At 43.1% G+C, this 25360-nt stretch overlaps 1 long non-coding RNA gene across 2 annotated transcripts in view; it reads right to left on the bottom strand.

The window, feature by feature from the left end:
* Positions 1-19787, bottom strand: part of LOC128349044 (uncharacterized) — a 40968-nt gene extending 21181 nt beyond the window's left edge. The window contains exons 1-2 of one of the 2 annotated variants that reach the window (XR_008318516.1): positions 19668-19787; positions 2433-2518 (exon numbers count right to left, since the gene is read on the bottom strand). This is a non-coding gene — a long non-coding RNA (uncharacterized LOC128349044). The remainder of the gene's footprint in view (positions 1-2432; positions 2519-19667) is intronic. The other variant, XR_008318517.1, reaches the window with a different exon arrangement.
* Between the last annotated feature and the right edge of the window lie 5573 nt (positions 19788-25360).

Below are 25360 nucleotides of genomic sequence, written 5' to 3'. Positions count from 1 at the left end.
GAATTCTGACTTCAGGGAATAATTCATTTGTGCAAAATTTCATTTCATCTCCCGATTCAGGCACTCTGATCAGGCACTGAGGGCAGCCCCTGTAGAGAGTAGTGTCATGCTCTATCACAGTGCACAAATTATGGAGGAAAATGAAGAGGGGACTTTAATGAAATCCACAAGCCCTGGATTACCTCACAATTTTACTGTGAGGTTAAAAAAAAAAGCCCTAAAAAGCTGAGAGGCTCTTTCCCCATCTGAACCTCCCTGGCCTGAGCCAGCTTTAACAAGCCGGCCCTCCCTCCATTTGGCCATGACCAGAAGAGAAGACCTGCTGCTGGAATTCCTTCTGCCAGCTTGAGCCACTGTCCTGATTGCCCTGATGTGCTGCAGCTGCAAGGGCCAGTTTCATCAGCCAGGCTTCAGAGTCCATGTGAGAGGTGGGATCTGGGGAGTTTGGCTTAAAAGGACTGGGGCAAGCCAGAAATGCAGCCGCTGGCATAGCCACCGATGTGGGTGCTGGTAGGCGGGTTTTCAGGACACCACTTGGTAGTCTGGTGGTAGATCAAGGTCGAAAAATATGTCCAAGATGACATTAAACCATTGCAATGCCATCAATCTGCCGGTTTCATCAAATGGGCTGAATGCTTTTGAAGGCTCTAGCCTGTAATACTCATCAGAATATGTGGGTCGGGTGCAGAGAAACTAGGTGGTCTTTTGTAGTTTGAATCTGGGCAGGGTGTGGGATAAAAGATATGAGGTAGCTGAAGGTGAAGCTCTTGGAGGCTCTCTTGGGAACATGATGCAGAATTCATAATTTTGCTACTTGATGTAGTAGTATCTTTGTTTTCATTGTGTTTTTCTTCTATTTTTGTGAATAAACATACATTACAAAGATGCCATGGCACTGTCCAAATATTTGTCTTGCTGCATACACTGGGGGGAGTGGAAATACTGTTGCTCATGGGCACTGGCCTTGCTTCCACTCTGTACATGAATTCGCCTAAAGGTCTGAAGGAACCTATGCAGGCACAAACTACTTGTGATGTCTCCATACACAACTGAGAATTCTGCATAGGCGAGAACCGTCCTCAAACATTATAAATTCTTCCCACTGCACATGACTGCAGTGGGACAAAGGGAGAGGAAGTCCCGCCCCTGTCATGTCACTTTCCCACAAACCCCACTTCTCATGAATATAGCAGGATTTGTCTGAAGAGGACAGAGCCCTACCCTGATGGCAGGCACTCCTGTGACTGCAAGTCCCAATGCCTACTTATAGCCTTAATTAGCATAGATAACAAAGACATGGAAAATAATTAGACTTTTGAATTCTTCTTGTCTGAGCAACTACTTCATAATCCTATTTAAACTGTTGCATCTTGGCCATTTTTCAGTGTACAACATCACAGGAAAGCATATGAAGATTTGAAGCTGGCTTTTACTGAGGGCCCAAGTAGATATTCAGAAGCACTGTAAATGTGTTAAACCCCATTCACCTATATAGAGGGGAATGCACTTTTTATACCAAAAGGAGCACATGGGGGAGCGGAGTGAAACCTAACCCTCTCCCCAACCTTGAGGCTATTCTCACAGTCTGCCAAAATTGGGCTAAGGGCGCCTAGCTCGATTATGCCAGATTGTGAGAACCACTGGGCTCACATGCGAGCCCAGTTTCTCCTAAGTGCTTTCTCACCTGCTTAAGTGCGGCTTTTCACCCGATTAACTACCCCTCTCCTAAACCCAGGTTAGCAGACCGAGCGCTCTGCTAACTCAGGCTTTCGGATCATGTGTTGCCGCACTGTGGCGCCACGCTGTGGCAACTCATGAGGAGACCCCCAACCGGGAGGCTAAAAAGCAGCCTCCTGGCTTGCGGGTCTTTCCAGCATGCTCTGCGCGCTTGCAGGGTTAAGCCCGCTCTCTCTGCAAAACCTGTTATGGCAGGTCTCACCGGCAGGTCTCACTGAACTCTGCTACCTAAATCATTTTCTTCCTCTGTGATACCTCCATGAACTTCTTTTGGTACAAAAAGTGGATTCACACTCTTGCTTTATAAATGATGGGGCAAGCAGAGTTTAACAAACATGCAATTGCCCTAACAATTTAGTCCTGTGTCAGACAATTGCCTACTGTGACCTGACCAGCAGTTGTTTTCCAAAGTCCCAGGAAGCAATCTTTCCTCCCAGTGCTACCTGAGATCCTTTAACTGGAGATGCTAGGCATAGACCTAGAACCTTCAATTTGCAAAGCATATCGCTGAGCTATGACTCCTCCTCTAAATAATTATCCATTCACAGGTTTATTTACAGAAATAACTGTTACTTTCTCTACATAGTCAAATTCAGCTGTCTTCTCAACACACCACCAGGGTCATGGCCAACCTCAGCCGAGCTGATCCAAGCACCACGTTAACTGTCCAATTGGTAGCTGTCATGGGGAATCACCTGGGTGTCTCATTCTTTTCTTCTTAGCTGTAGCTTTTTATGCTGTATTATAGACCATGTCCACAGCTCCCAGAGCAGCTTGTTTGCTATAATGAGAAGTATTTTCAAATTAGGGGCCATACATTCTGAGTTTAGTCTATGATCCTTTTTTATTTGGGCCAAAGTAGGCACTTGAAATCCTCAAAGACAAGAAGCTTTAATCTATATTTTTATATGAAATCTGATCCTTGATGTGTTTCTCATCTTGGTGGAGAGATCAACTGAAGAGCCATGTCTTGGGGTATATTAAAGCTATCCAAGTACCAGCGGACCATTTCTTCTTTTTTACCTTTGCAAAATCTTTTATGCTTAAGGCTGAAGTGTTTATTGAGGTGTGAAAGGTAAACTGCTTGATATATTGCTTTTATTGATTTTATTGTGAATAACATCACATTTGGGTAGGTAAAACTGCTTTCTGTCCTATAAGCTACTTTTTGTAACTGAAACAATAAATCCTTGAAATTGTATATTAAAATAGTCAATGGAACATTTGTGAGACATCCTCATTTATATCCATAAAGAATTGCTTTGGAAACTAGTCTTATGCTTGCCAAGGAATTCATGGGATGATGCTCATGTGTGCTATTGATTCCCCTATTGCTTTGTATCATTTAAAAGTAGCATCAAAAACTGAAAAGCAGAAAACCATCTCCATTGTTAAATGTGTTTAAATTCATCCCTTTCACATTATATGCTGTGTGTCAAACAGTCATTCAAAAGATTTCCAAGGTCAGGCTTGGGTCCTCTGCAGGGATGATGGTGAAGAGTAACTTATTCATTCATTCATTCATTCATTCATGCATTCATTCATTTAACACATTTATATACTGCCTTATATAAAATCTCAGGGGAGTTTACAATTTTAAAAACAGCAGCTAAAACCTAAACATCATTAAAAAATAGATTAAAATTACTCTAAATAAAACTTTAAAACATCATATACTGAAAGCCTGTTGAACCAAGTGTGTTTTAAAATGTGGTTTAAAAACAACCAGAGAAGGGGATATTTGAATTTCTTTTGGGAGTGTATTCCGGAAACTCTGGGCAACTCTATAGAATGCCTGATTTTGGGTCACCACCAAGCAAGCCAGTGACAACCACAACCAGACTTCCCCCATGATCCTAATAGAAAGTGGGGTTCGTGAAGAAAAAGGCACTCTTAAATACCCTGGGCCCATGCCATTCAGGGCTTTATAGGTAATAATCAGCACTTTGTATTTTGCCCAGAAACTAATTCATTACTTCTTGACTGCTCAAAGCAAAAGATGGTTTTGTTCATGTGTCAGCATATGGTCCTGAGGCCTAGAATGGAACTCCTCCATAAGAACATAAGAATAGCAATGTTGGATCAGGCCCAAAGCCTACCTAGTCCAGCATCCTGTTTTACACAGTGGCCCACCAGATGTCTCTGAGAAGCCCACAGGCAAAAGGTGAGGGTATGCCCTCTCTCCTGCTCTTGCTCCCCTGGAACGAGTATTTAGAGGCCTCTGAGGCTGGCACTAGACCAGTAGCCATTGATAGACCAGTAGCCATTGAAAGACCAGTGATAGACCACTAGACTAGTAGCCATTGATAGACCTGACCTCCATGAATTTTTATAAGCCCCTTTTAAAGCCTCCCAAGCTAGTGGCCATCACCATGTCCTGTGGCAGAGAATTCCATAGATTAATTATGTGCTGTGTGTAAAAGTACTTCCTTTTGTTGATCCTAAAATTCCCAGCCTTTGGTTTCATGAAATGACCCACTCACCCAGTTTGGAGAGATCCTGTTGGAGCCCCTCACCACCTGTTCTGGATTTCATTGCCCTAAAAAGTTTGGTGTCATCTGCAAATCTGGCCACTTTGCTGTTTACCCCAATTTCTAGATCATTTATGAATAAATTACTGGTCCCAGTACAGATCTTTGGAGGACCCTACTTCTTACTTACTTCCATTGTGAAAATTGTCCATTTATTCCCACCCTCTGTTTCCTGTCCTTCAACCAGTTACTGATCCACACATTAACCTGTCCCCTTATCCCATGACTGCTAGGTTTACTCAAGGGCCTTTGGTGCAGAACTTAGTCAAAAGCTTTTTGGAAGTCCAAGTATACTATTTCAACCAGATCACCTTTATCCACATGCCTGTTTACACTCTCAAAGAACTCCAAAAGATTTGTGAGGCAAGACTTGCCCTTGCAGAAGCCATGCTGGTTATCTCCCAGCAAGGCCTGTTTTCTATATGTTTAACAATTTTGTCCTTAATTATGCTTTCCATCAATTTACCAGGCACAGAAATTAAGCTAACTGGCATATAGTTTCCCAGATCCCCCCGTATCCCTTTTTGAAAGTTGGAGTTACTGTATATTAGCTATTTTCCAGTCCTCTGGTACAGAACCTGACTGTAGGGACAAATTACATATTTTGCTAGGAGATCAGCAATTTTACATTTGATTTCTGTCAGACGACTTGGGCAGATGCTGTCATTCCAGAAGGAAGCTCACTCAGCCAGTTCCCCCTCCTCTCTGCAGCATGTTCCGTCCAAATGTGGACAGATAACTGCTCAGGGGGAGGGTGGAACTGCGGGTTCATTGGAATCACGGGTCCATTGGTTCCGCATTATGTGCAAATCCGGATTGTGTGTGTCTGGATGTCATCAACTTTGCAGTGCCTGAAATGATTTGAACCAAATTTAGTGTAGTTTTAGAGACACATAGGAATACCTCAGTGGTGACGTTTGTGATAATGTCATCTCCCCCAATTCAAGATGGAGGGTGTGTGGATGTTTGTGGTGGAAATAGGCTAGCTTGTGAAGATGGTAATTATCACTTAAGATCGTAGTGAAAGGAAAGTAGGCAGATTAGTTCTTATCAGAACTTCTTGTTGTGTTGTACGTGTGCCTGGCTTCCTCTCTGATAGAATGCTTTCAATTTTATGGAGTGCATTTTGACCATTAGATGAAAACATTTCCTACTTTTATTGCAATTTTTTTTGGTCTCAGAATTCATACACATTAAATTTCAGCTGTCTATTGTGGAAGTACCCTCATAATTCTTATATCCCCAAAAAGAGACCCAATCTTTACATTTGTGATGTGGTCCCTGGATAGAGCTTTTCTAGTTGTTTGCCTGCTCCAGTCGTCACTTGCAGTCCACTTCTGATTTTTGTCTTTAAAGAGCATGCTCAAACTATCATTATGATTTTTATCAAACATTTTTGGTCTTCCTGACCACTCAGTGGAATATGTCTATATTCAGTAAGCCTCTTCACCAACTCTTAAGGTAAAAGAAGGAATAGGGCTTTGTTCAAGTCACTTTCAATATCTAACTTTTCTCTCCTCACTTCCCCACTCTTTCAACAAAAGTACCTGCTATTTAAAGACTTGCACTCCACATAAGTGTGTGTCTTTAAGCTGTCATATGTGCTGCTTTAACAAGCAAGGGGGGTGGGACTCCTCATACAGCCTCAGGGGTGGGAAGATCAGGTGGTCACCCAGGATGTATACCTGAAGAGGGTGCCAAGCTGAGCTTGGTAACTCACAGTGAATGCACTACCTACAGTGAGATTTCAAAAAATCTAGGATTTTTTTTCCATTAAAAAAAATCATAACTGGGAAAGAGCTTTTTCTGTTTAATTTATCTTATGGTAAGAAAGAGGGGGGGGGGGAGGGGGGGAAAGATGGCGTGAAGACCTGGAGAGAGGAAGAAGACTGAAGAAAGAACAGCTGGAAGACTTTGGTGGGTTACCAGAACTGAAGCAGAGGAGCACTGGCAGCAAAGCAACAAATTAAAGTAGATCTGGGCCCTTTCCTGGGCATTGCTAGGAAAGCCTGGGAATAGCGGTATGGCCTGTTACATTCCTAGGTTTTGCAATCCCACCCAAGCCACACAACTTGACAACCCTGATAAATGCTTTCAGTCTGGTTAGTCTTTTACCAGTCCAAGAATTTCACCTCTAGTAGCACATACAAATCCCCCTTGCTGTCCCTCTTCATCATGGCTCCAGTTCTGAAAACTAACTGACCATTTCCACAAACTGCTGACCATTGGGGAGAGGTCACTAAACTCACTCCTTAATTGGGGTGCTATTTATCTTAGGGATGTTCCTATGCTCATATAAATAGAGATGTTAGTCTTCTTTAAATATTCATTCAGGTAATGCATAGGGATGTGCATGGAACCGGCTGACCCGGTTTGGTTCGAGCCCAGACCAGACTCAAACTCGACCGGGCCAGTTCAGTCCGGCACCCCCTTGAACCCCGCCTGGCTCGGTTCGATCTGGGGGTGGTGGTTCACAGACCTTTTTAAGTTAAAATATTACCTTTACTCCCCTCTAGGGAATTGATGGAGTCGGTGGGGGTGTCCACAGAGGTTGGAGTCGGTGGGGGTGTCCACCCGCCCTCGATATTTCCCCCTCTGGCCGGTTCGGCTGGCTCTTCTCCCATACGGGTGCTCTTCTGCCAGTTTTTGGCCTTCTCCCGGCAGCCCGGCAGCCATTATGGAGGCTACACACCTGCACACTGCACCTCTCCATGGCCCGGGCCATGCTGTGGCATGATGTGCAGGCATGCGGTCTCCAAAATGGTTGCCATGCTGTCAGGAGAAGGCCGAAAACCAGCCGAAGAGCACCCAAGAATGGCGAAGAACAAAACATTGGACTATTCTGAAGTGGCTTTCTATGAGCCATGATCTGAATCCTATCGAACATCTATGGAAAGAACTGAAGCATGCAGTCTGGAGAAGGCACTGTTCAAACCTGACACAGCTGAAGGAGTTTGCTCAGGAAGAGTGGGCCAAACTACCTGTTGACAGGTGCAGAAGTCTCATTGAGAGCGACAGGAATCGCTTGTTTGCAGTGATTGCCTCTAAAGGTTGTGCAACAAAATATTAGGTTAAGGGTCCCATCATTTTTGTCCATGCCATTTTCATCTGCGGTATTATTTGAAACATTCTGTTGCATAAAAATTCTAAAGCAAAGTCTGATTTTTGTTAAATGCGGAATAAACAATGGTGGATGCCAATTACGCTTGTCAGTTTCAAGTTATTTCAGAGACAATTGTGGGTTCTTCTTTTTTCGTGGAGGGGTACCAACAGATTTGTCCAAGTGTGTATGATTAAGAAAATTAATAGTTTAATGAAATGAGTCTTGTTTTCAGAAAGGCAAGCACAGATAGCTTTCTATTCTCCTGCTGCTTGTTTGTCCTGCCTAGAGTCTAAGACTGAACTAACACTGAAACTAATCTAGAACCTGACCAGGATCTGTTGGAGATTCAGCTCCAGATGGCATCGAACCTTTGAACCACTGTCCCTAATGACCACTAGGACATTGGGAGTAGAGGTAGATAGGGTCTCTTTTCTGTTTATCTCTGCCTCTATGACCCCTCTATGAATAGAATGTACTCAGGAACTTCCTGGGAGTGACTTACTTCTTTCTTCTTCTTCTTCTTCTTCTTCTTCTTCTTCTTCTTCTTCTTCTTCTTCTTCTTCTTCTACCTAGATGCTTCTGGCTCTCTCTCGGAGTGCCATGTTTCTATAGGTCTCTCTCTGACCACCACCAGTGGTTAGATATAGGTCTTTCCTATCATCATGGACTTCTGAGTAAAGTAGATTAGTTTAAACTTATATGAATCTCCATGCTTATCATTTACAAGCTGTTGCACTTAAGACTCTGTTAACTTCTGCTGTAATGGGAGTGAGTTAGCTCCTGAAATACTTTGCTATATAAGTAATTACCCCCAACAGGATCAAGGACCTGATTCCCTGGAAACACAACACATTTGCTGCCCTCTTTATTTCAAATGCTGTTTTTTTAGGATTTGTTTTTGTTTCGGGGGGGGGGAGGTGTTTAGCTTCCAGCACAATTTCCTCTCACAACTTCCAGGTGAGCAAACTGTTGCTGTTGTCAAATCTGCTTTGGAGGTGTCATTTTTGAAATGGCTGAGGACTGTGTGTAATCCCAGTTGTCTTCATTACCTGCCTGCCTTCCCCTTCCACCATTACCTGAAAAAAAGGGTGAGGAGAAATATCTCGGATTATATGTAAAACTTTGCTGACAGTCCTGTTCTCAGCCAATGTGGACATCTGTACGTCTGTGGTGCTTTCACTGGAAGAAGCAAATACAGGGACTTGACTCCACATTATATCCCAGGAGCAGGCTTTCTCCTCAACAACTGCAGCTGGTGGAGGGCACTGACCATCTCATTTCTGCCCAGCCACACATTCCACTCAGCAGGGCTAACAATTTCTTCTCAGCCATTCAAGGTCCACAAAATTACTAGGAGATTGGAATGATCTGCCAGGCTGACAAGAGTAGGAGCCTAACTGGGGCTATGGAAAAGTTATTCCTTCTAAGCTGATCCGGATTTTGCTTGCTGTAAAAATATTTGTGCATGTTCAATTCCCCTGAGTTTGGTCTTTGTCCTCCTACCTCATTCCAAAGCTGGGGACAGAAACTGGATAGGGCATGCTCTCCTATAACAACCATGAGAATGAGCCTAGAATATAGGATAAGTAGGGATGTGCAGACTGTTCGGTTCTGATATCAGACCGACACTCCCCCCCCCCCCCCCGCCGGCCGTTTGGGGGGGTTCGTGAGTTTTTAAAAAGTGTGTGTGTAAAAAGTAAATTTCACTCACACATACCCCAGTCCGGGGCTACTTTTGGCCTGAGGATCACACAGAGGTCCATTGGGCATGCACAGTGGCCTCCAAAATGGCTGTTGTCATGGGCATGAGGCCTGAAACGAGCTGAAGACGGACCAAACTGGGTGGTTTGGCACATAATGGAGGCTGGTGGGGGGACTTCTGGGACTCCCCCCCCCAGCCAAATCTAAGCCCCTAAACCAGGTAGCAGTGAGTGAAATTTATATATTTTTAACTAATTTCTTTTTCAAAAAAAACCTTCATGAAACCACCCCCAGACTGAACCGAATGGGGGACGGGTTTGGGGGGAGTGTGGCAAAACCAAACATACCCAGTCTGGTTCAAGTCCGAGCTGGACTTGAACCAAACTGGGCTACCCGGCTTTGTGCACACCACTAATGGAAAGTAAAGAAACATCTATTTTAAAAAATATCAAGACAAAGTATCCTACAATCAAGAAGTCAAACCATTAACAATTTGGGTTTAGTTCCAGTTTCAGTATTTTTAACTATCCTGTTGAATTCTAGTTTAGACACAAATGTGTTTTTTTAAAAATGTTCAGTAACTACTTCAGACACTTTGAATGGGTTCTGAAACCGTTTAGACATATTTCATGAATAATAATATAAAACTCCTTTGGAACTCTATTAAATGAATACAATGATAACTATTTCACTTGAGGAAAATGCTTTTACCATTTTTATTTTTATAAGGCTTTAGAAGCAAAATACATATAGAAGGATTTTTAAAAAAACAAAACACCTCCAGGAAGTTACCCTCTTGAGGATGTATGGTAGCAACAAGAAACTGCAGTGCTGAGGAAACCCAAGAACCTTTCTTACAGTGGAGTAGCGAGGATGCTGGTGGCTCTTGTCCAGGCTGCTGCCAGAGGCCCCCACCACCCCAGCTACTCTCCTGCATCTGCAACAGATGCAGTAGGAGTGGCAAAGGTAGAAAACAGGACTGTGCACCCCTTTTTGAAGTACAATTCACCAAGTGCTGGGCTCCCAGCATGGCTGGGATGGCTTTTCCTTGCTTTCAAAGGCAGGGAGAGGTGTAGGGGTGTGCATAGAACTGGCTGGTCTGGTCCAAGTCCAAACTGGACCCAAACTGACCCACTGTGAGCAACTCTCTTGAACGGGGTAAGTTAAAAAAAATTGTGTGTGTGTGTGCCCCCGGACTGGACCAAACTTTCCCAGTTTGGTCCGGTCCGGGGGCACACACACACAAAATTTTTTTAACTTACCCCCTTCAAGAGAGTTGCTCACAGTGGCCAGGGTGGTGGGGGGTCCACAGAGATTCCCCCTCCCCCTGCCGGGCTCCCTTACTGCCCAAACCGGCCCATTCGGCAGGCTCTTCGGCCCACTTGGGCGTTCCTCCCCCAGCATGGTGGTCATTTTGGAGGCTGCTGCACCTGCAAAATTGGCCCCTGCATGGCCTGGGTCACCATACATAAGGTGCCTAAGCATGCCCTATGTATTATTTATTTTTCTATGTAAATCACTTGAGAACTTGAGGAAGAGTGGTATATAAATATTCTTAGTAGTAGTAGTTTCAGGTGGCTCCCTGGGAAATGTAGTCTCTTAAAATATAGAGAGCAAAGAGGAGTTATTACATCAAAAGAATCTCCTGAGAACCTAATTCTTGAACCAGTTTTGAGTTGGTTTTGTGATTCCAGTTAAGATACAAGGAAACAAAGAGATTTTATGTATGGGTTCAGTTCTGGTTCATTGGAAAAAACCTCCCTTATCTGGTTTTGGGTTCTGGTTCATTTTGATTCGCTATACTATAGGCAGTTTTGCATGACCTCAGGGAGATGTTTTTAGATGGCATGGGGCACACACCCAGAGGTAATGCAGACCACTGGAGTTTGCTCCACCCTGCTGCATACTGGAGGCACAGCTAGGAAAGCTCTATGAAGGCTGCATGGCCAGAGTGGAAATGTGTCCACCACACAGGTGTGTTTTCCTGCAATGCTACTGATAGGCTGTTTTGGATGTCTGCTAGTAGCTTTGTTAGCATGGATGACTGATAAAATTGGCAAATGTCTAAAAGATATGTAATATATTGCAGGAGGCAGACAGTTTACAGATACAATGGTGAATGTTGTCTATTTTCCTCAACACCGTCAGGATTTCCTGAAAAGTTGGGAAATGTTTTTGGATGCTCAGCAAATGTTCATGACATTATCATTCATAGTCAACATTCACCAAATTATGACATTAATATGTATCCATTGTAAGGAAGGGACATAAATCTGGCAATAATTTTGCGGTCCTCTTCCCTGTTCAAGAGGAAAAAAAGGAGATGTTTTCAAAAGGAGTTTTCTCCACAGTTCCAAACACTCTTTTATGCAGGGGCACTACAAAGGGAAACCAGCAATTTGGGAGTTTGGAAACAGTTAACATCAATAGAAGGAGGGCACTGAAGGACAAGTTGATTATCTGCATTAGGTCTTTATGCCTTGGGAAAGTGGAAGCAGCCCTATGCCTTTGTTAAGCCCACAGTTCTCCATTTACTAGGAGAAGAGTCAAGTACCATTTCTCTTTGCTTGTAAAAAGGAAGAAATTATCCTGCACAGTGACTCGTTGTTATCTGCCATCTGTATGCTCACTCCTCATAATTGCTTACATACGGTATCTCTGATAAGCCTTATTCCCGATAAACAGAAAATAAAATTAACTCTCCTACAAGATCAGTCATTGAGCAGACTTGGAATAAATAAAAACAGTAGCTTTAATTTTTCCCTTTTCAGAAATCTGACAAGACAGCTGCTGGAAATGCTCCTTGTTTAGAATGAAATTCTCTAAGATGTTACAGACCTTTGAAGATGAAATATTCTGTATGGCCAATTGGAATAGAAGCACCCATATCTCTGCTGCCTGGCTGAGAAGAATCAACAATTAGAGCAATGTGAGATAATTCAGAATTGTGTATTTAGAGTTTGGGGAAGATTTTTCTGTCTCTGAATTTTAAAGCAACACCTGGATTGCACACTGGGGTGGTGGTGGGGAGTGTTGGAAATGAAACTGAAATTTAGAAATAAGGTTTTAATCTTTATTTAAACCTCCTGTGGTGGCAAGTCACTTATTACCATATAAATATATTGGGCAGAAGCCAGCCAACTTTTGACTGCAATGAAAGACAGTTGAGCATTACCTCTTCAGTTTAAAACAAACCAACCCTACATGTTCTAATACATAGAGTGCCTGAGCAATGCTTTCTTGGAGAATTGAGGTAACTTCATATGTTTATTTGTCATCCTGCATTTCATTCTGTCACAATTGAGTGGGCTGATGGATCGTGCCCAGCCTTCTGCAGAGATTAGTTCTGCCATCTGGATTTGGATCGTGTATCAGCAGTATACTTCCAGCAATATCAGTGGACAGATTAGAGATGGTGGGGTGGACAAGGGATGAAACAATGGCCCACATGTTATGCAGGCTTACGCTGGCATTTCTGATTGGCTTGTGCTGCTGCAGCTGTCTAAGGAAGCATCAGTGGTCTCGTTTAAGAACACAAGTATGCAAATATTTAGAGTGCAGCTTACATTGTTTGTTTTCAATGTAAGTTGTGCTCCCAAAGTATAGGAACATAACTATTTGATTGCACAAGACCACCAGTGCTTCCTTAGCAGCAGCACAAACTGTTTGGAAAGGCTGCCTTAAGCCTGTACAGTATGTGGGCCACTGTGATTAGAGAAACCTTATGTCAAGGATCTTTGTGTAGCCCAGTGTCTTATATACTTTGTTTTTGTTTGGGCAAATTGAAAATGGTGAAAGTAATGCTTTACCCTAATCATTTTAATAGCTTCAACATCAAAACTATTTAAAGCACTAATTCTCAACCCAGAGGCCTCTAGATGCTGCTGATCTATAACTCCCATCTACAATTCCCAATAAATTGTAACTGGGGCACATGGAAGTTGTAGTTCAGAAACATCTGGAGGCCCCCAGGTTGGGAATCACTGATCATACATACAATCCCACATACAAAATATGTTTACTAACATCTTTTATTTCTAAACCACAATTCAAAAACATATAGCTCCTCTGTGAAACTTTGAGCTTCTTCTCACAACCAGTGGGAAGGGTTCTGGGGTGGTCTGCGGGGAGAGTGGGTTACAATTACCCTCCCCACAGACAATCGTCCTCCCTTCTCATGGCGGGCGCATCACCCGCCAAGATGACCAGCAGCTCCCTCAGCAGCTCTGAAGGTCAGGATGCTGGGATGTTCCACCACACATCGCTCCACCCTGTGTTGCCCCACCCCTCAGAGCTCAGATAATGCAGCATGAAAATGCATGGTGCATTATGGGCATCCCCTCTGACCCAGTGTTCTCTCTATTTTTTTTTTTTTCATCTGCTTGCAGAATGAGTTTTGTTCTGGGTGGCAGTATCAAGGCATGTGTGCACAAATGCAATCAGAGTGGGGCCTTCCTGATTCAACCTGAGCGGGATCTAAAATTAACTGAGCAGACATCAAAAAATGTGTGAGCACGCACACAGGCAGAAACCTTAGATGGAACACTACCCCCTCCCCTACCTGAGTGTGCCAGCCAAGACACATGAACAAAAATGAATGAGGTTGAGGAAATGCTCGCACCCTTAACCTCATTTTAAAGGCTTGCTAAATAGGCGGGTTTGCCACCATATAGCTGCCAGGATCAGCCCGATCCCGCATGCACATGTGCAAAACCGGGCTGGGCTCCCTTAGCTCCCTTAGCCCAGTTTTGCACACACGTGCGAATAGCCTCTTTATCATCATTGTGTGTCTTACGAAGTGATCAAACAAAACATCAGTTGAGAATATTCCCCAATGGTAGCAATATTTTCAAGTTCAACAGAGATTGCTTAAACATGTGGATACAAAATGAAGCACTGAGAAAGTTTTAACAGACTGTGAAGATCTGGTTACTAATTGTTAAGAGCTTATTATAGAGATCTATATAATCTTACTATAACCTCCCCCCCCCCCGGCAAAGAAAATTCAGATCAATTATACAATTCTGTCAAACAAAATTGTTGGAGATGCAATATTCTCTCTGCTGTTTGTTGGTAGCATATGTATAGTCTGCAAAAACATTTTACTTATTATTGTGATGTAATCCTTAGTGAAACCCTATAAGATAAATAAGTATTATGATCCCCATATTACAGCAGGATGGCAGCTTGCCTAAGGCCATCTAGTGAATTCGGGGCAGATGTGCAATTCATGCTGGGGAAGTCCTAATTCGCAACTCCAGTCTGCTGGCTACTACATTATGCCACCTTAAATGGGACAGTAGTGATAGCTGATAATTATATATCAATCTCTAAGATACTTACAGCATTAAAATAGTAGCTGCTAAAGGTTAATGCAATTCCAAAACCCCAATGATAAAGGAAGTGATAATTAAGATTGAACAAATGCACATTGCACAAATGCCCAAATTTACTAAGGGTCTAACTCAGGGCTGCACAACTTCAGTCCTCCAGCTGTTGCTGGACTACAACTGCCATCATTCCTATTGGCTACTGTCATGGGATTATGTGGTCTAACTAGATGTTGAGTAGGGATGTGTGAATTGATGCGAATTTGAATCGATTCAACTCAAATCTAGGCAATTCAAGCAATTCAAATTCAAATTGAATCACCCCTAGAAAGGGTAATTCAATTCAAATTTGAATCAATTTGAATCAATTCAATAACCATTTTGGTGCCTTTAAAAAACTATTCAGGCACCCTGATTGGTTAAAAAAAGGCACGAAAACAGGGTCGAATCAGTTCAAAATCAAATTTAATAACCTTGTTTCAGACCAATTCAATTGAATTTGAATTGAATTGGGAAGATTTGATTCAAAATCAAATCACAACATTCAATTTGTGCACATCCCTAATGTTGAGGTCATTAACACAACTGAAAATTGGGTGGTACAAGTGTCCAACCCATGTTGGGGGCTATGTGTGGTCCCAATTTTTGGTTGTGTGTGAGCAAACAGCTATGTAGGAAGAAGGAGAAGTGATTGTGTTGAGTCAAGGGAGGTAGAAAAGCTGGGTAGGACAGCACTGTCCTACCCAGCTTTCACAGCTAGCATTTGACCAAGATAGGAGGAAAAGCTGCCCTACCCAGCTACCTTGCTTCCACACTGTCACTTCTCCCTCCTCCTGCCTAGCTGTTTGCTCCCACACAACCAAAAACTGGGAGCACACACTGCTCCAAAACCTGGGCAGGACACTTGTCCTGTAATGTAATGATGATGTCCTGTAATGTAAATGACCTCATTATCTAGCATTTAATTGGGACTAATATGCCTATTTTTATTCACAGAATTGTATCTTCATCAGGCCCCTATGCAGAACTGGATCATGGCATGGGAGAGTGGTTTTATGCTTCTGACTCTGCCATGGTCCTGATCCATATTAGTATCCACCCACAGCTGCTATTTGCCCCCACCCCTTTAAAAAAAACCTATTGAAGCTATTAGGAAACATGTTAGGAGGCAGATATTTTCCTAAACCCCTGCTAATATGGCAAAGAGGTACCTTTTAATTTGGTGATTTTCTTTATTTAGTAGGGAGAGAGTAACTGGCCCTATCCACGCCCAGCACAGTACTTCCATTACTGTTACTGGTGTCTATAATATGTTTCTTTTTAGATTCTGAGCCCTTTGGGGACAGGGAGCCATCTTATTTATTTATTATTTCTCTGTGTAAACCGCCCTGAGCCATTTTTGGAAGGGCGGTATAGAAATCGAATTAATAATAATAACAATAATAATAGGCTTTGAAGAATATATAGAGGACAGTGAAGAAGATGCACTTAAAATGGTCAATAACAAGAAACTATTCCACATCAATGAAACAAAGCAGGCCTACAAGAAAGAACAAGTCAAGAACGGAGCAGAAAAATGGAAAAATAAGCCACTGCATGGCCAATATTTGCACAATATAAATGGAAAATCAGACATCACCAAGACCTGGCAATGGCTTAGGAATGGCAACTTGAATTAAAAAACACAGGGTTTAATACTGGCTGCAAAAGAACAGGCACTAAGAACAAATGCAATAAGAGCAAAAGTCGAAAAACCAACAACAAACAGCAAGTGCCACCTTTGTAAAGAAGCAGATGAAACAGTGGACCACCTAATCAGCTGCTGCAAAAAGATCGCACAGACTGACTACAACAAAGGCATGACAAGGTAGCAGGGATGATGCACTGGAACATCTGCAAAAAATACAAGCTACCTGTAGCCAAAGACTGGTGGGACCATGAAACTGAAAAAGTGGTAGAAAATGAAGATGCAAAAATATTATGGGACTTCCGACTACAAACAGACAAACATCTGCCACACAATACACCAGATATCACTGTAGTCGAGAAGAAAGAAAAACAAGTCAAAATAATCAACATAGCAATACCAGGGGATAGCAGAATAGAAGAAAAAGAAATAGAAAAAAATCACAAAATACTAAGATCTACAAATTGAAATTGAAAGGCTGTGGCAGAAAAAGACCAAAATAATCCCAATAGTAATTGGTGCCCTAGGTGCAATTCCAAAACAACTTGAAGAGCACCTCAAAACCATAGGGGCCATAGAAATCACCATCAGCCAATTACCAAAAGCAACTTTACTGGGAACGGCCTATAATCTGTGACGATATCTATAATAATAATAATAATAATAATAATAATAACAGTATTGATGATAAAATTCAGCCATCCCAGGTCCTTGGGAAGGACTTGATGTCTTGATAAAACAAACCAGTCAATAACACCTGTCTGACTCTGTAAATAAATAAATAAATAATGTTTGAAGTATCTCAGTTTTCTAAATAAAGGTGACTTATAGCAGGGGTCCTCAAACTGTTGGTCTGGACCTCCTGGGAGTCACAAGCAACTTTAAAGTGGTTTGGGAGTCAGGAAGGAATTGTTAGGAGGCAGAGGCTTTACCTGAAATCTCCAAGGCATGGAGAAAGTTAGGGGAAATTGGAGGAAGACAGGAGTCGACAATCACCAGACTCCTCCATCACTCACAAAGGTGAAGGCAGGAAGGAGATGAGCTCAAGTGAGTGTTTCTCAAGAGGGAGCTCTCTTCCAGCCAGCCCTTGGCTTTGTGAGTGGTAGAAGAGCTGGATAGTTTTTGGGTCCTGTCTCTCTGTACACCTCCCTGCACTTTGGAGACCTCAAAGCAGTTCTTTGGGATCAGGTTTCAAAAATCTCTCTTCTTGAATTTTGGATCAGTGTGCAAACTGAATACAAATAATTAAATTAAAACCTAAGAAAATATTGATCAACATCATACTGGTGTGAATCAGACTTTTCTGCAATTGCCACTATAAAGAGCAAACAGTGATCACAAATAAACTTGGAGCCCCAAATCACATTAGCATAAATCCCAAGTTTCAAAAAACAGGAACACAGGAAGTTACCTTATACCGAGTCAGGCCATTGGTCCATCTAGGTCAGTATTGTCTACGCGGACCGGCAGCAGGTTCTCCAAAGTAACAGGCAGGAGTATCTCCTAGCCCTATCTGGAGGTGCCAGAGAGGGAACTTGGAACCTTCTGCATGCAAACATGACGATGCTCTCCCCAGAGCTGCCCCATCCCCTAAGGGGAATAACTTACAGTGCTCACATATAGTCTCTTGTTGAAATTCAAACCAGGGCAAGCCTTGCTTAGGAAAGAGGACAATTCATGCTTGCTACCACAAGACCAGATCTCCTCCACTGTGCAGGGACATGTAAATTCATTCTTCTCATTGAAAAAGTAAATGTGCCTCCATTTGTGTTTATTATGATCCATTTGTGTTTATTATGATTGTTAATGGTTATTATTGTTAAAAATTAATAAAAATTGAATTTTAAAAAGAAAAAAAGAAAAAGTAAATGTGCCTTGTTTATCTCTAATTAATCAAATCAGTAGCTTTAATCATGGGGCAGATCCATGTAACTTTATATAGTATTTTAGCAAGTCGCTTTATCAAAACGTTTGAGAGCTCCCAGCTTACGGGGTTAATTTTTTAACTGACATGATTTTCATTCTGTTAATTGTTACTTAGCCATATTGATGTTATAGGACAGGGAAGGAACAGATACAGACTTTTATAGCAGATTAATTAATTTATTAAGTTGATGTAGGGCTGAAGTGGGATACAATTCCAGTCATATTTCAAATAAAGCAAAAGGAAATATTCACAGAATAAAATGCCCTGGAAATAGACTCCCTAAAAGCATGTAGCTTTTCCTAAACCTATTATGTAGTGCTTCTTCACTAAAATGGTGTCTGAAGCCAGATACAAACACTAACCAAAGAACAGTGGCTATTTGAAAATTGTGTGTATTCTTTTTTTGGAAACTAAGACTCCCTTTCACAGAGAAGAGGTGACTTCTCCGTGTCAGATGACCCCAGAAAGGTTAAGAGCAGTTAACTGTGGAACATGAAGCCTATTATTAATGCAGGCCAAACAGTGCTTCCCCCACACTCCTTCAGTTCTATCCTTAATCTTGCCCTGAAGGACCAATTTTGCTGTATCAAGAGAGGTAATTGAAGCCTGTTTTCCTCTGGAGAGGAATTATTTCATTGCCAATAGGACACACTTTGAAATCCCTACTTCCAGAGAAAAGGAAGTGCTCCCCTAAATGTTCTGACCAACCCAGACCTGACCTGGACTCCATCAGGGAGTACATCCAAATTTGGCTTCTCAGAACTCTGTATGAGGGGATGAGGAAGGCCAAAGTTCAACCCTACCAATGCAACCTTTCCCTTTTCCCTTTTCAAAAGACTTCAACACTGATTTACCTTCTGAACCCCTTTTGAAGTCTCCCATGTGTCTACTGCAAATGCTGAAATTCCCTTTTTTCATTTGTTTATTATTTAAGAGATTTACATCCCACTTCACCTTAAAATCTAAAATAGCTTTATTGCCTGTACCCTACTACTGCACAAAGAGCTGGTTAGTTTATACAAGCACATATATCACTCAATTACTCAGCACTTAAGTGAATTTTTTAACTGACTGCACTGAAAAGCACTGAGGCAAAATGAAAGCGGTATCTCTATTTGATCTGTGATGTCTCATTCACACATGAAAACTACTAGTTCATCAAGTGGTGAACTTGTTCATGTAAACTGGTGGTACTCTCAGTGGGCAAACTGTTTATCTCATATATCCTCACAAGAAGTCTTTGTAAGAGGACGTTTCATTAGATAGATAGGGAGGAAAGGCTGAGAGATAGTAGACTGATTCACACGGCTGTTGAAATCAGGGTAAGAACTGCACTATCCACATTTGCATGATCATGAGAACTCACACAAATCTGTCCAGCCCAGTTTACTCAAAGCAGGGTAACCCAGCTTTCCTACCCAGTTTTTAACTGAGGGTGGAGGAGAGGAGAGGAGAGGAGAGGAGAGCCCTCATATCTAGATTCTCTAGCTGTGAGACCTCACGTGGCTCCTCTAGCGGGTTGAACATCATTCTTCCCATCCTTCCCTGCCCCCAAGCAACCATGGAGTTCTATAGTCATAGCAGCCATCAGCAAAGGATGTGCTGAACACACTCTGGTGACATTCTTATGTAACACGTTTCCACTACTCACCCCAGTCCCACTCTCCTGTCCAAATTCAAATGTAATGTAGAGCAGGCTCTCTGCAGTCATTGAGACTGAAGAGAGGAGGGAGAACGGGCTGTGTGGGCTTCCTTCTTGCATGAAGGACAGCCCACACAGCCAATCACAGCCAGAGAGGGGGAGGAGCTTCCTTCCTCAACAATGGTTACAGGGAAAACAGTCTGTAGTTCAGCATTTGGATATAATGCAGGCTGAGTTCAACCTTGGATTGAGGTGGTGAAACTCAATACAACCTAAGGGTTCAAATTGGAGTTTGGAGAGTGAAACCTCAGGTCACTCTCCATGTAGGACCAGAGTCTGGACAGGGTGTCCTGCATTTGGACATACAGGTTTGGCAATCTCTGGCCCCCTCAACTCCAGTTTCGCATTATGTATGAATACAGCCTCTATGATCCTGAAGTTTGAGTAGCTGTGGCAGGGCTGTGTCCACCTCCTGTTCCTTCACAGTCTATGGGAGAGCAGCTGCTGATATCATGAAGCTCTTCCATTCTTCTGGCAGCACAAAGCATACTGGAAAGAAAGAAGTAGTCTTGGAGGACTTTCTATGGGAGGGCGGGGCTTGCTGCCGACGATCTCAACAACTGACACTGTGGCTGCCTTGCTCGTGTGTCTCCAGGATTTGTGGACTTGATTGGAAGTTCTGCTTACATGCTACAGATGGAGTAGGAGCTCTCTTGCCCTCCTAACCCCCCCAATGGTTATGTGAATGAATCTTTTGCCCTACATCCAATGAGCCGGTTCCCACGATCAGTGGGAGCTGTCTAGAGAGGGTTAGTGGGGAGAGCAGGCTTGGCCCACTCTCCCGGCAGACCACCCAGCAGCCTGCTCCGGGTGGCCAAACCTGCTGCCCACACAACTGCTGGCTCCGTTACAGAGGTGGCAGGGGCTTGGGGAATGCCCTGCATGAGCATGCAGAGCATGCTGGAGAGACCCCCAAGCCAGGAGGCTGCTTTTAAGCCTCCCGGCAGGGGGTCTACCCATGTGTTGCCGCAGCGTGGAGCCATGCCGTGGCAACTCATGATTGTAGAGCCCAGGTTAGCGGAGCGCTCGCTCTGCTAACCTGAGCTTAGAGGAGGGTTATTTAAGCGGGTGACCCGCTTAAGAACCACCGGGCTCACAGCCAAGCCCGGTGGTTCTCACGATGGGAGAAAATCGGGCTAGCCAACCAGGTACATCAGGAAAGCTTACAAGCAATGGAAAGAAGGCAAGCACCCCTTCCCATTGGTGTTCCCTACCAGTATGAACTTTGTTCAGGCAGTCTTCTATTTGTGGATACTATACTTGAGTACAGCATCCACAAGTGTGTGCCTGTAAGCCCCGACATGCTGATGTAATCTTGCTACATCTACAGCATTTTTCAGCAGAGATAACCACTGCACTGCTAAAGAGATCCTCCCTATGATTAGAACACTGGGGCACCCCAGCTCTCTAATCACAAGAATAATCTCTCTATAAGTATAGCATTTGTTTGTTCAGACAAATTCTTTAATCATAGATAGCAGGGCAGCAGAGTTTTAGCACATGCCACAGCAGTGTTTGGGCTTGCTGTTATGCTCTTAGGAATTATGTCATCATGTATGGTGGCCCTACTTCCTTACCATCTGAACAGGGCTTAGGCACATTTCATTCATTCATTCATTCGATTTCTATACTGCCCTTTCCAATTAATCGGATGAAACAAACCATCTTCCTTTGGAAATTAAACATGTACAACAATTTTGCTTTGGGATCTATTTAGTAGATCCAAATAACTTTTCTGTTTTCCCCCTCAAGCTTCATCTGCTAGTAGCATTGGAGGATTTTGCATGTGTTCTGAAGAATCCTAGCAAGGAAATTACATGATTATACTAACCCCCGCCCCCCGCCCCAACTCAAAATGGGATGCACATGGAAGCAACATTCATGATTGGAATGACAAGCTAAATGGCATGCAATAACTGTGGAGCTGCTTATGAAGACGAATCAGTCTTCCAAACCAGTCTCCCCTGCAAGAAACTAATGGACAGTGACTTCTCAACACATGCTGCTTCCTCTTTTCTAGACACCATTGCATTACTTGCTTATTTTCTACTCCCTATTTCACTATTATGGAAATGTCAGATGTGATCTTTTCCTCTAGACTTAAAAGTGGGAGAAAAACACTACCTTTTGTTCCTTCCCCGTGGCTTCATAACTTCATAACTTCATATCTTCATTGTGTCTTTCTTTCTTTCTTTCTTTCTTTCTTTCTTTCTTTCTTTCTTTCTTTCTTACATTTATATTCTGTCCCATAACCTGGGCAGTTCACAATATAAAACCAATTAAAACATCAACAGAAAACAATTTAAAATGCAATAAAAACTCTAAAAGTGAAGCTTTAAAACTATAAACCAAAAGCCTGATTAATAGGCATGTTTTTAGATCCTTCTTCAAAACATTCAGAGAAGGGGAAACTCTAATTTCCTTAGGAAGCACATATTAGATATGTAGTATCCTTAGACAAAATGTTCTGTAGGAAAATGCTACCATGCCCATTAGTCTTGGTGGCTTTTTGCTACCTCCAGGTTCAGAGGCAGGATGCCCTTGAATACCAGTTGCTGGGAGAGCGGTAGAGGTGGGATGCCTTCATCTCCTGCTTGTGGGCTTCCCAGAGGCATCTGGTGGCCCACTGTGGGAAACAGGATGCTGGCATTTGGTCTGATCCAGCAGGGCTCTTCTTATGGCTACACCCTAACCCTATTATGTTTGAAATTGATCCTTTCCCCCTAATATCCACTTCTTCATGCTTACATGGCAACATATAACCTTTTTTTTTTTTTTTTGCCAATATATAAAGGATTTTATTTCCTCCCCTCCACATCTTGAACAATGCAGAAAATCAAAGGCAAGCCATATGCTTCAACAAAACAATAGAATTATCGAAAGCCATGGATTTTAATCAGTGATGAGTAATGAGTATTAATGGGTTTGTCTTGACAGTACACCTGACTAGCAAAGTAGAGGCATCATTCCCATTATTTTAGAAATAAAGAACTAAACTAAAAAGCTGTTCAGCTTCTTTTAGAGATAGAGAAACTGAAAAGCTAGGTAGAAAACATTGCGATTATAGAACAAATTAGCAGCAATAATTAAAACTGCACCCTTCTTAGGACCAAAGAATAATAAACGCTTCCTCAAGCAGCATGTTTTTTTTAAATGGAAAGCGCATAATAGGCAGGTCAGTCACTGTGTTAAAAGTCCCCTTGTGCCCCCTGGCAGCATGTCACCAAAAGGCAGCTATTTCTGTATATGATCACTCTACTGTTAAAGTGTGCTGTCGAGTCGGTGTCGACTCCTGGCAACCACAGAGCCCTCTGGTTGTCTTTGGTAGAATCCAGGAGGGGTTTACCATTGCCATCTCCCGTGCAGTATGAGATGATGCCTTTCAGCATCTTCCTGTATCGCTGCTGCTGCCTGATATAGGTGTCTCCCATAGTCTGGGGAACACACCAGCAGGGATTCAAACCGGCAACCTCTGGCTTGCTAGTCAAGTCATTTCCATGCTGAGCCATTAGGTGACTAGTAGCTTTAGAGCGACTAGCATGTTAATTCCAGCTTTACAAGCACTGCTCTTCATAGGCAGGCAGTAAGGGCTGGGAGGTGGTGTGAATGGTTTCTACCTTGATTTCCCCTCTCTCTTACAGAGAGGTGATCTATCCCATATGCCGAGCTACATCTGAGTTCAGGTCAGGCAAGTCTACTGTCCTGAGGCAAACCACAGGCAGACCACTCACTCCCCTCAGCAGTCCACGATGATAAAATGGGCCTAAAAGATCTGGAGGTCATATGCCAAACTCTCCTAGGATTCAGCAACTAGCCATCACCAGCTTTGGCAGCTATACAGAAATACTGATACATGTATGAGGATAAAAGAAAAGGGAAAGATTGTGCCCTCAAGTCGGTGTCGACTCACCACAGAGCCATGTGGTTTTCTTGGAAGCTCTTCTCACAATCAGTGAGGGTAGGTTCCACCCCCCACCCACCCCCACCCCGCTGTTGCCCTAAGCAGGGGCAAAAGAGAGTTCTGATGGACTGTGTGTCTCCTCCCCAAAGCATCACTAGCAGCAGAATTGAAGAATGGGATTTAATGGGGGGGGCAGTTGGCAACCCTGAGCTGAACAGCATTTGATATGCAGCACTTAACAGGAGATGCTTAGCTCTGAGCCATGAAAAGCCTTACCTGATGATGTCTACATTTCCCGCCTCTCTTAAAAGGCATAAGAGCAGGCTAGGCTGGCTCTCTGGCAACCCTTCTATAGACTGTAGGGAGTACATGGCAGTGGGGAATTTTTTTCTACAGTGAGCAGATGGGGGAAAGTGAGCAGGGTAGGATGGATTCTCAGAGGGAGGCAACCCTGGCTCTCCATCTGTTCATGAACTACAGCTCCCATCACCCCCAGCCACAATTTATTGTGGCTGGGGATGATGGAAGTTGTAGTTCAACTGCAGCTGGAGAGCCAAAGTTGCCTACACTTGGATTAGGCGTTCTTGGATTCTCAGAGGTTGGTGGACTACAACTCCCATCATCCCCATCCACAATGTGGCTGGGGGTGTTGGGAGCTACAGTCAAGCAACATCTGGGGACTTAAGGTTGGGAACCCCTGAGATCATTCCACCTCCCTGTCTCCTTTTAACGGCTATAGGAGCAACCAGGCATGTTGCTGACTGCGGGGAAAGAGAAGGGGTACAGCAGGAAGCTAAAAGTCCCTCTTTCCATCTAAGGAGTCCATGTAAGCATTCGGAGTGCCTTCTGAACAAAACAAAACAGAAAGGAGAATTTCAAGGTTTCAGAGAACATGACAAATTGACAATCTGGCAGCATTGGCCTTTCTGTTGGCCTCTTGCTATGTGGCTGGAAAGAGGCTATTCCCCTCAGCCTCTTCCTGCCTGGAGGGAAGAATGGAGTTTCTAGGAATAGGAATAAGTTAAAGCCTAACAGAAAGATATTACGGGCATTCACCAGCTGAGGACCGTTCACTTCAGGCAGCCTGATACAGCCTCCATGGAATTAGGACTTCACCCTAATTAGGGATGCTAACTGGCCAGAAGGAGGGAGTAAAAAGGGCCCTGACCCAGCCTGTTCCTCAGCCTTTAACAGAAATTAACAAGTGAAGCTTTGCTTGGCATGGAGTATGTTTATTACCTACTAATTGCAGTAGAGCAAAACTGCTGTTCAATGTTCAGCTACAAGGGTTGGTGCAAAAAATGGCACAGTCCAGTGCAATAACTGCTTGGTGTTGTATTATGTGACCCAGAAGAGATGGTGGTGGCTGTTTGTTTTTAATTGCACTGCATTGCATGGCACAGCATTACAATGTACTGCATGGTACTGGTTTTTGTATACATTTCCAGTTTGCAAAAGACTGATGGGGTTAGGAGCCCAGGGTGACATGCAGAGGCCACAAATGAGTCAGCCTCCAGAGATTACTGAGCCTTTGGCTCTGATTACTAAATTTGGGGACAGAATGGAATGGGTCAAACTGGGCCTTCAAACTACATCTTGGGTCTCAGATAAAATACCCTGAAACTGGTCAGGTAGGTTAAGAGCTCCAAGGACCAACCGTGTAATTTTGACTGTAGCAGAAAAAACTTTCTCTCTGCTTAAGCTGAAACTGGTCATCCCTGATAAATTGATCTCTGTTAAA

Source organism: Hemicordylus capensis, chromosome 3 (genome assembly GCF_027244095.1).
Source record: "Hemicordylus capensis ecotype Gifberg chromosome 3, rHemCap1.1.pri, whole genome shotgun sequence".
Classification (NCBI taxonomy): Eukaryota; Metazoa; Chordata; class Lepidosauria; order Squamata; family Cordylidae; genus Hemicordylus; species Hemicordylus capensis.
This window is presented reverse-complemented; position numbering and strand designations above follow the sequence as displayed.